Genomic DNA, 12,391 nt, shown 5'->3' on the forward strand with positions numbered 1-12,391 from the left:
TGAAGAAAAGAGCCCAGGATGATTGACCTGAAATGACCTCTTCATTTTTTAGTGAAAGGAGATCTAAATATGGCAAATATTTTCCTGTGCTACTGTCTCTCAACAGACTACATTTTCCCCCATCACAATCTCTTATGATTAACAAAAATTGGTTATTTAATTTTATGAGGAAACTAGCAAAATATCTACCAGAACTACCTGTTCTTTGTCTTTAACTGCAGTTGTATTTCTGTCAGAAAATCTGTTTTTTTCTCTTAATTATTTCCATTGTTTACATCACTTAAAATAGTGATCACATTTTCTGTTTGGGAGTCTTTAAGTTAGCTTTTAAGTTGTTGACCTAAGGAATTAAAGATTCACAAGTCTCCTACCAAAAAAAGGGTATTAAAATTGCTAAAAATTAATTATTTTTTTAAAAGAAACACAAAAAACCAATATATTTTTTGAATTGTTTTTTTTTTAATTTACTTTTTTTCCTTTCTTTTAAGAGGGAACTAATCCAAACATCAAAACTGATATCAGAGGATGGTTATTTAAAAAAAATTCCTCTAATCTGTAGACTTTATTTTTGGAGTACTGAAAAAATCAGTACTCCCTCTCACATCACTCAATACCTGTAGCTAGTGATAAAGCTCAGGTCAAAGAATTATTGATCTGATTATCCTGTATATCTCTTTTGAAAGCAGAGTATAGCTAACAAACAGATGGTTCAACCTGAAGCCAAGTTGAGGAACTGCAGGAACCAAGAAGCACTGAGCTCTCCAAAGAATTTTTTCTTTGTGGGAGATCACATGGTGCTTCAGTTCACAGCTGTGGAATTATTTTGGATTCTTTGCATTGCAAAAACTACCACTTACATCTGCGAATGATCAGAATGAGACGCCTCATCCTAGGGGCTGCAGACCAGTATTCATGTGCTGATCTCTACGGTTGTCTGCCACCGTTGCTGAAATCCGTGGATTAAGTTGTATGTCCAAAAATCAGGCATGCTTATGCTTCTTGGTAAAGGTTATTGTCAGTACATCATTCTGCTGCTCAGGATATCCGATGCCGATTGAATTAAAAGTCCACTTCAGCCTCTAAAATTTGTCGTTCAAAGTTCTCTTGTGGAGTGGTGGAAGACATCTTTAGCAGGAGTGGATTTTAGCAACTATGAAATTCACTGAATGATGAAAATGATTGTGGATCTTACGCTTTCGGAACTAAGTGAGAAAAACTCCTGTCTTGCATTTTGTTTTTCTTTGACCATGTTCTTATACTAAAAAGCCTGAACTTTTATTGTTATATACAGCCCTGGAACAGGCTGCCCAGGGAGGTTGTGGAGTCTCCTTCTCTGGAGATATTCAAGACCCGCCTGGACAAGGTCCTGTGCAGCCTGCTGTGGGTGACCCTGCTTCGGCAGGGGGTTGGACTGGGTGACCCACAGAGGTCCCTTCCAACCCCTACCATTCTGTGATTCTGTGATTCTGTGATCTTATGTGACGGGTCTGTCAAAGTATTTGAGTGAGAGAGAAGTAGCCAATTCAGCATTAAGAAGTTGGTGCTTAGGAAAGCATTATGGTACGAGAGTCAGCACCTTTTGTTGGTTGGTACACACATGCTGCAGTAGACATCATTTTTATACTGTCTCCTGTCAGCACCTTCCCCACATTCACTTTAATTCTCACCTGTTCGATCCTAGTGCCTGTGTCATGTAACACAGCTCTTTTCTCATCTGAGAAATTCTTTCCATTATTAATTTCTTAGGCTTTTGCCTTCACCTCAGAGCACTCTCCAGCCACAAACAGCAGTTTTTGTCTTAAAGACCAGTATTTCTGTATCAACTTCAGCATGGCAACTTCAAATTTTCTTCATGAAGAGACAATTACCTACCAAAGTAAAGTTAAATTAGAACTGTATGTGGCAGTGCTTTTTTGTAAGTGTATTTTTAAATTGAAGACAGTTTTTTTATCAATACTTGTATCGATACTGTGTTTATCTGACATTTTCAAAGTTTACACTCTGAGTTTTTAAGCTTTTTATAGGTTGTCAAGTTCTTTTCTTACCGGCAATTATTATGCTATATGTGAAAATGTTTCTTACACTCCGTTTTAGCAGAAATGCATCCCTATTTTTAGAGACACACATTTTTCTTACATAGTTTACATATCTGCAGTTATCAACACCCATCATTATTCAGCTAAGACTGCTAGAAAACAACAGATTTTTATGAAGAAGTGATTACTATCTATACCCCAAAACGTAAATATGAATATTAGTAGCAACTAATGGCTTCTTCTACGTGTCCTAGGAAACAATCTGCAACTAGCTCTACAGGAATCACTGTTTGGTACCATGTTCTTTCCATAAATCATACCTGATTTTCAGGTGTCAGAATCTTCCAGATGCCATGTTCTTCACAGGTCAACTTTAATTTGCCGAAGGTGATTCAGATCTTCTAGGTTTAAAGTCAGAAGCGCTCTCTAGAGCGTTCTATCTGGATTGCAAATCTGAGTGACTAGAACACCCACACATCAAGCTGGACCATGAGCATACAGGTATGCGTGTTACCGGGGTTACCAGGAGATGAACTAAGGAAAAAGGTAGAGAAGAAGGTGAGGAAAGCTGTAATGAATAACAGTAATTTTATTAAATATTATGCAAAAAGCATGATTCTGTGGATTAAACAGATAATACAAATAAACCCAGAATTTCCAAGAGAGGAAGGGCCTGGGGACTGCTCTGCTTGGCCTTCTGCAGGCTGCGCCTTCTGCCTGCTGCGGTGGGTGGCTTTGCTCCCATTGGTCGGGTGGCAGCAGGGGAGCCAATGAGTGCGCGGCTCCAGGCTCAGCCATGCTGCCATTGGCTGTCCAGCCCCACTCGGTTCCTGCCGCCAGCAGAGCTGCGCAGCGGCTGTGAGGACGGTGTCCGCTGGGTGCCAAACCCCTTTTGAAATTGCTCTCTGACAAAGACCAAAAAGTATTTATAAAATGCCCATCTCAAATACGCACTCCTGCGAAGATAACATGTAATGCTGCGTCAAACACTAGAAACGGTCAAATCTCCTGAAAAACTGAATGCCTGTCCTTCCCACTGGGCATCTGAGGTTTTGCAGCATTGGTCCTGACTTTTTCTGAATATGGTTCCAACTGGATGAAATTGGCTTTGCAGTGTTTATCTTCCTCTTCCTGCAGTCTACCAGAGTTGACAGAACTCCTGCATTTTTGTTACCTGATAATGTCTCATACATATTTCAATCTCCAAATTTTCTCCCAAGCAGCTTTAAAATAACTGTAGGTCACCTACTTAGTGGTTTGCTTTACTCTGTGGCTTACATGTCCTGCCTTGCATCTAGCAAAAACCCTCTTGCTATGTCTTCTCAGAATGGCACTGCCTTCATAGTGAAAACACACTGCCTAGCTGGCTCTTGCTCTGAAGCTGTTGAAGACACTATTTCATCTGCCAATAATAAAGAAGCAACTGACCTAAGTTACTCTTCTCTATTCACCTTGCTGTGATGGCAGAGTGCTGACTGTACCATTATTGCTCTATAAAGCGAAGTCAGATTTATGAGGCAAAATCTATGATGGTGTGATTCCAGCTAGACAAAAAAAAAGCCCAGTATGAAAATAGTTATTCATATCTGCGATAGCCTTTGTCACAGAAAAGATAACCCTCCTGTGCTGAAAGGAATAAGATCACTGATGTAAATCAGACTGCTACATTCAAGTCCCTCTAAGTTACTAATGAGCCTGGAAGAACAAGGATACTTAGGAGAAATCCAGAACAGCAAGACATGAGTTGTTGGAGCAGAGGGAAGTACTTACTTCATATGATACTAAACTCTTCTACAGTAGACTGCCCAGCTTAAGCTCGTGAACTCAGGTAGCATGAAAGAAAGAGAAGGAAAAAGAAAGTGATAAAAAAAAAGTAGGCAGAAAGGAGTGAACGATCAAACAAATGAATGAACAAACAAGGTAACAAAGGAATTTATAAAGTACAGTATTTCTAACTTGGTAATGTTTATTATTTAAAACATGATTTGATATTTTGTTGCACTCATTCTAGAAATAAAAATAATAAAATCTTGGTATGAAATATTGATGTAAGCTCTATGATTTGCCTCAGTTGTTTCTGTCTCACACAGTTGATGGGATCCTAATTTTTTTTTCAGGTTTGTCCACCTTGAGTTTTCAGTAGCAGTTACCACAACTTTTTTCTATAAAAATAAAACAAGTTTTGAGCCAGGCTTCAAATATGATTACTACAATCACCATAAACCAAAAGACCACTAGCAGTGTCAGCTTCACTGCCCTTCTAAGGGGGAATCTGTTTATCCTTTCTGCCATAGTGTGGGGTAACATGATAGCTATTGATGGCCCACTACTTATTAAGATGTCATCAGACAACATTCTGTCATAAGCTATTATTTTTAAATTGTTATGAAGAAAACATCAAATAGCACTTCTGGAATGTAAGCTGGATGAGAAAGTATGTGCTTATAGAAAAATTGAACTACATAATCTTAAAGATTTAATTCATATTGCTATGTGAAAAATGGATCAAATCCTAAGATTACTACAATCTTCAACAGCATAACAGTGATTAAATAGTATGGCCCTGAGTCTTATGTAATTTATACTCATTTTCTATTAGTGTAATTCCATATAATTGCTGAAGCATGATACTCTAACATACCTTTCTGTCAACAGCTAGTGCTAGACAACCAGTAGCTGTTCTGAACTTGCATATATAAAACCAAGTTGATGGCCCACACATTTCTTTTACTGATTTTCCTGCACTGGTGTTCAGAAGACATCAGTAATGTTACCCCTGATTGACACAAAGATGAGTAAGTTCCAGATCTGTCCGTTCTTGTTTGTGCTCCACTTTTGTCTGAGAAGTTCAAATAAGATGTGCTTCATATCCAATACCTGGCTGGGGAAGAAGCCTACTCATTTTATTAAGAATTTAGGGGTTCCTGGCTAACCTGAGTATTGCCTGCTTATTGTCTTTGATTAGCGTCTGTTGTTTACTTAATTTTTTAAAACACATAGCATTATTCTCAACAGACTGCAGGTTCACAACATGGGAGAACTTTCTTCCCAAACTGTAGGTATTATTTAAGAAAAATAAGCTGGCTAGTTTAATTCTAGCTGTTACTTTGATTAGTTCTCTGATGCTAATGATTCTATTCCATATTGGGGAAAAAAAACCAAAACACAAACCAAAGTGCACTTCTCTAAACATCGTCGCTCATTTTATGCTTCATAAAAAGTCAATTTTCTTTCTGTAATTACTGCAACTATACAACATCAAGATGTAATGAGGTAATACCATGCGCTAGGAAATACCAGCCTCTTCTGTATTTAATGGAGGAACTTTAAACAGCAAACTGCAGCAGCCAGTATTGCAAGCCAGCAAATATGTTCCCTTTCTCTAAAATGGGGATAACGTCCTGCTGGAAGTGCTCTTTTGAATCTAGTTTCGACTCTTTTGTGGTATTATTTAAAATCATGTGGTGGGGCTATCAGTGTGCTCCTATACGTCTGCCTCTAAATGGAGCCATCATTAATTGATGTGATTTGTTCTAGTCTTACAGTTAATGAAGACTAGGTGGCATTTGGCATTTCACCAGTGTTAAAGTAATGCTCTCCGTCCTCATTATTAATTCCCCTGTAAGTACATGCATTTTTCTAGACATTCCAGTTAGTTTTGCTAGGATGTTAAAAAAAATGTTTTGATACATGTGTTAGTTGTTTTAATCTTAGAGCTATAAAAGAACTAAGTCGAGAAAAGCCTCTCTTAGAGTAATACACAGGAGTTAGTTTATAAAGTAAGTAAAGTTGAACCACTAAGTAATAGTGACCACAATATAATTAACTTCAACATCCTCAGGGGAGAGATTGTACAAAAAATGAGGAAGCTAGTTAAAAAGACCCTAAAGTCAAAAGTGAGGAAATTAAAATCCTTAGACTCAGCATGGAGGCTACTTGAGCAACCATAACAGTGGAACAGAAGGCATGCATAATCCTAAGCAAAAAAGGAAGCTGACAAGCAAAAATAAGCGGTAGGGCTACAGGAAGGTTCAAGAAGTTAGTATAGTCAAACATGCATTTTTCTGAAGGTAGAATTTTAACTGGCGAAGTCAATAGGGATAAAATACACTGGCTAAGATACACAGTAGAGATTAGAAGGATGACAGAGGATTTGAAGAGCAGATAGCCTGACATGAAAACAAGATTTGCTCAAGTATTAAGAAGCAGCAAGCCTGCAAGAGATTTTGTGAGTCCAGTGGGCTATTTGGTAGAAAAGTAAAAAAGCTAATGAGAATACAGAGACGCTGAAATGAAGGTAAATGACTTTTTTGCATTAGCACTTCCACACAGAATTTTGGGAAAATAGATATACTGCATTTCCTCCTGTTAGGTAATACAGAAGAGATTTTGTCAAACACAGGAATTAAAAGATGTGCTGGAACAAATTCACAAATTAAATAAAAACAGGCTCCTATGACTGGAAAGTAAATCAATAAATTCTAAGGGGATTTAAGAGAGAAATTTCTGAACTACCAACAAGAACATGCAATCTGATTAAAATCAGTTTGTATACTGAAGTAGAGAGTGCTTATCCGCTGAAAGGCATGAAGGGTAGTTCTGGAAATGTCAACAGAGAGATCCATATATGTCAGTAATGAGAAACAGTTAAAATAAAATTGCACATCACTTAGATTAGGATGATATGATCAGAATTAAGAAACCTGTCCTTCTGAAAGAACATGTTTCTCCAGCCCCCCAGAATAGTGGCTTCCAACATATCTAGAAAACTATTTGAATGTTTTAAAATTCACTCTGTTTCCAACTAAAAACTGCCTCACAGTAAGCAAGTAGTAGAATAAAAAATAAATTATATGAAGAAGGAGTTATATACCACAAGAAATTCGGTACTGAAATTCAGGCAAAAGATCTGAGCATATACCTTCCCTGAGTTTGCAGTAGTCAGACAAACTGTATTAAATTTAAAATTAGCCACAAACATTACATTAAACATGATACGCTTTTTAAATGTACAGTTTCTTCTCTAACATTGGACTCAGTTCTCACACTCCCAGTCCAAAAAAGATGCAATGGGTATAAATATTCTCACAGATATTCCAGAGACACACTTAATCAAGCTATTAAACATGTAATTCCCGTTGAGACATATGTAAGGTTTAGATTCATTCACAGAGAAAATATATGCAAGTAGGTATGGTAGAGCTACGTAACCTAATGCAGAAACAGGTACTATGAATCACAGAATCACAGAATCACAGAATCACAGAATCACAGAATGGTCGGGGTTAGAAGGGACCTCTGTGGGTCACCCAGTCCAACCCTCCTGCCGAAGCAGGGTCACCTACAGTAGGCTGAATCAGCTGCTTCTCCTCCTAATGCAAAAGCAAAGGGTTGCCCAGGCCAAATGGAAGCAAGTAGTTGAAAATTGTTTCCAGTTCTTTTTTAGTACCACTTATAAATAGCCCATGAATTCTCTGCCGCAGATATCATGAAGTTCAAAAATTTATAAAAAATTTAAAAATAACTAGACATTTCTAGTCACAATTTGAATATATCTGATTATATTGCTTGGTGTGAACAATTTAAGGGATGTGTACGCTAGCAGTGTATAGGATCAATCTCACCTGGCGTTAGGTGACATGCAGTAGCAAAGAGCCAGAGCACTCTAGGCTAGTTGACGAGACTTTCTGTTATTAGTAGAAAGAGACAGACAAGTCTACACTCCACACACCCCAAAATGTGTGGGATTAATCCCTCTTTGAAAGTGCCTTTTTGTCACTACCTGGAGTTAAGGAGTGTTTTCCCTGGAGAACATTCTGGGGATTCTGATAGCACTCATCATTTCTGGGGTCAGGCCACCGGATTAGATGGAGTACTGATACAGTGTGGCATTTTCTGTTTTCCTGTGTTGCGATAGAAGACACTGTTTTTCACATTGAAGAAGATTCCGGTGTAGACATTAGTCAAATATTGCCCTTCTACCATGAAATATGTTACAGAATCAGCAAAGGAACTGGGAAGATTATGTGGTTTGTAAAGTGAACTTCCAACAGACTGATGTTTTTGCATGGACTCGGTGATCTCTAAGATAAACAAAAACTGTTGGAAAGAAACCTAACGATGGTATAATGTGACCAGTGAAGACAAGAATTTTCCCATCTTTGTGTTCTGTATTACATACTTCCTGATAGTCTATAAAGCTCCTAAAGGATTTTAGGAAACTTGGACATAATCTGAGGGGAGGATTTGCTGTTTTGCAATGTTGAAACTTCTTGACATTGCCTAAATTTTAGTTCTTTGTGCAAAGTGTAATCATCAGATTGAATATTTACCTCTGCTAAATGAAATATTAATAACTTATGAATCATATTAAATGTGGGAAATTGAAAAAAACAGTAGTAAATCCAGTAGTTTATTGAAATAAAACATACTAAATTCCAAAAAAGGTTTGGACAAGGGAACCTGCAGTGCTTCTTGGGAAAGCACATGTTGCTCAAGTTTGCATAATTAATTTTCCATAACTGAGAGGTCCTGGCATTCAGATTAATTCTATTCCTTTGCTGAGATTGTAATCTATTACATTCTTACGCTCAAAATTACACTTTGATACAGCTGAGTATGTTTCTATTTCTAAAGAGTCTCTTTATTTTACTTCCTTTGCTGCCTTCTGTCAGAGTTTAAGTAATAGTTACTGTGCTGCAATACTAAATCACTGTTTAGCCATCAAACTGATGTGCATGCATACACGCATAAAAACAAGGAAGTGTGTCCATATGTGTGTGGAGGGGGCATTATATATATAATGATTTATTGTTTTACCTACGTACACACAAACTATCACTATAATAGCAGAATACCTAAGAGTTAGTCTAATCTGTATACAATATAGACTTCTTCTCTGTTAAAGCTGAGAACTACTATTCCAATTTCATCCTCCTTTACATTTCATCATGCAGACTTGTTGACTGCATTGTAGTTTTTGACATCCTGTCCTTCTTGATTTCGCTGACCCTGTCCTTTCATGGTTCTTCTGTTGCATCTCAAATAATTTCTTCACTTCTGCATCCTGACATCACATCTCCAACTTTCTGAAGGTATTTAGCGGAGCTATATCTCTGCTGCCTTCTCCCCCTTCCAACCAAATCTTATTTGGTGTAATCTCGTTGTCAAACAAATTCAGCTATCATCCCTGTGTTGCCAACCGTCAGCTCTACTTATTTATTCCAAACCTGTCTCCTCCTATTCAAACTATAATCTCATGTTGTCTTCTTGAAATGTCTTCATAGATACCTAACCACCACCTGTTGTTCAAAATGGGGCTAAAGAGAATTCCTTCAGTCTTTCATCTTCTGCAGGCTGTCCACTCTCCTTACTTAATCACTATGTACATACTGCGCATCATTCAGGTTCATAACCATGTATGATCAGTGCTTCTGTTTTGAAAATATATTTTGCTTGGACAAAAAGTCCAAAACACTTTACATTTGGAAAAAGGAAAGGGAAAAAAAAAAAAAAAACTGACAAAGAGAACATGGTAGTTAAAATATAGAGCAAGCAGAAAGTGATACCTTGAGAAGCCTGAATATTGAATATTCTAGCTACAGGAAAGGTAAAGCACAAGTAAAGAAAAAGCAACCTTCTTCTACATTGACCCCCTGGTATGCTTTAACTGTGACCTCAAGGAGCCATATCTAGAGAGGGAGTTCAGTTTCCAAGGCCCATTCAATCGTAAGCTCTCTGCGAAGTCTCCCAACATGGGGTCCAATTAGTGCCACTTGTATTGGTGAATTTTTTTTAGAGACCTGCTGAAAGCAACTGGAATAAGATTCTCAGATTAACTTTACATAGGCCACTATACAGCTCCAGAGCCCTATACCATTTTCATTCAAGGTAGATTTTGACTGAAGTCAGTAGGAGTTTTTGACTAAGTAATGAAGGATCAGGTCCATCCTTTTGTTAATTTTTTATCATTACCTGGTTCCTATCCTGCCAGCCACTTTTGAGTCTGTATTTTTATTACGTTCTCTATAAATTAGGAATAGTAATATTTACTACTTCTGTTAAGTGCTCATAGTTATATCAGTAAAAATCAGGTAATATTTAATTTCTAGAATTACCCACCTGTCACTGAACTAACAAAGCCCATATAAATCATTCCAAATAAGTGCCTTGAGAAATGTTGAATCCCAAGTTAAGCATTATAAATGCTGGAAATATGCAGAACAGAAACTAAATATAAGGTCCATCAGATAGATTTTTTATTTTTAAAAAAGTGTAATTATGAACAGAAATCAAATCACACTAGCATGAGAAAAACAGAGAGGAAAAACTTGCTTAGTAGTCATCCAACCCTGCATACAGGCTGTGAAACCTTGTTGTCCCATGATCATTTTCTTTTGGTATGACCCAAATACCAACTATATATACGGAGAAAGAGAAGGAAAGAAGAAAACTGAGCTGAAATTAGACTTCTGCTCAGAGGACACTGGGTTATCTTGCCTGTTTCTTATCCATAGATAATAAAAAGTAAACTAAAAAATATGTGTAATTCTCTGACATGCTTGAGCTAGAGTATATTAGCTGTTAAACTATTGCTATATCATTTGGACTGACCGCTGTTTAACACATGGTAGAAGGCATTAGCATTGTAAATTGTTGATTGGTTATGTTACGATTCTAAGAGCAAGGCAGACATCCTTTGTGCTGAGCAGCTTTTTACACTGACTTATATTGTTTAGTAAATGGTTAAGACAAAGGACAGTAAGATTTGTAACTAAGTAAAATGATTGATATAACACAGGCAGAGGGGAAAGCATAAAAATATGAAACATTATCTTTAGTTTATAAACTGATAATGCTGTTCAAGAAAATATTGATATAGTTCAGTCTAGCTAAACCTAACTAAGGACCACAGAATTGGGTCCACTGCTTGTGTTTTATATCTGCGCTTAGCTGCTGTCTCAGATGAAAAGGTAGCACTCAAAACTATTTTAAGAAAAATGCTCCTTGCCATGTAAATTCATGCTCACCAATGATTACTCACAAATACTCCATTGGGGAAACTGAAATAATTACGTAAACAACTTAAAAGATGAAGTAGAAAGTGTTGATTGCTGTAGCTCTGCTCACCAGGCTGCTGAGACACAGGACTCCTCGCCAGCATAACAACATATTTGGAAACTGGAGTTCCCATTTCGTCCCTTGTAATAACCTAGTAATGTCGGAAGTGGTAAATGGTGGAAAGACAATGAGTATATGAACAGCTTCTATTACCAATCCAGGCATTGTCTCTACTCTATGGGTACAGCAGAAGACTATAATCAGTATCTTGTACTACTGCAAAACGTATTATTTCACATACGTTATTTAACACAACACCAACTTCAGTGATCTGCTGTGAAACTTGTACTTCAAATAACTTTTAAAAAGAGTGCTTCATATCTCTGAATTTCTGTGGGTTTTTTTTCCCTTTGCCCCCTTTTTCTAGTCTCTGACCTGCTGGTTGCTGAATAAAAGAGTCTTTCACTGTTCCTGGCACGGTGTTTACAGGAGTTACTGTGTACCTGTGGCATTTGCATCTTCGCTTAATCAAACTGCAATATCTCGATACATTCGGTCCTGGAAATGGTATACAATTGCCTCTTTCTCCCTCGCCTTCCCCTAATAACAGGGAGGCACTGGAGGGCTGCACAGGGATGTGTGTTCCAGGCTGCCTGCAGGACCCTAGCGGACTAGGCTGTATTTAATGAGCGCGTCTTCACTGACAGATTCATTATTTGTGTTCGGTCGCTTCAAGTCAAAACTGATTAGTTACACTTACTGCAGCAAAGATTTAATGATTTTATTGTTTATCTTCAATTTATTTTGATTAACATCTCCGTTCTTTTCATTGCAAGTGCAATTAGGTGTAACATAACAGCGACTACTTTAATTTTGCTGAAATTAAGATGAATAAGTGACGGATTATGGCACTTTGTTTAACAAATAAATCATAGTTAAGAGGACTGTATTAGTAATAAATGAAAAAATAGACAATCTAATTAAAATGCATGGAGCTGATAGTTCAAGTTTCCAGAAATGTAATGAATTTTCATTTTAGAAATCAACTACATTTAGGTGTAGTACTTATTTATTGACAATAAGAGGACAGAAAAGCACATTATTTTGTAAATAAACTTAATTTATTGTATTATGTTGGTAGAAGGATGTACAAGCAAAGAAATAAAGGCGCACACTTAAATTTTTTCAAGAGCTAGGATTATTTTGTCAGGAAACACTCCAATTAAGGTGTGGCTAAAAAAGAGACTGAGGGACTGAAATGAGGAAAAAACTCATTAGTTCAATTCTCACATGCT

Source organism: Opisthocomus hoazin, chromosome 19 (assembly GCF_030867145.1).
Source record: "Opisthocomus hoazin isolate bOpiHoa1 chromosome 19, bOpiHoa1.hap1, whole genome shotgun sequence".
Lineage (NCBI taxonomy): Eukaryota > Metazoa > Chordata > Aves > Opisthocomiformes > Opisthocomidae > Opisthocomus > Opisthocomus hoazin.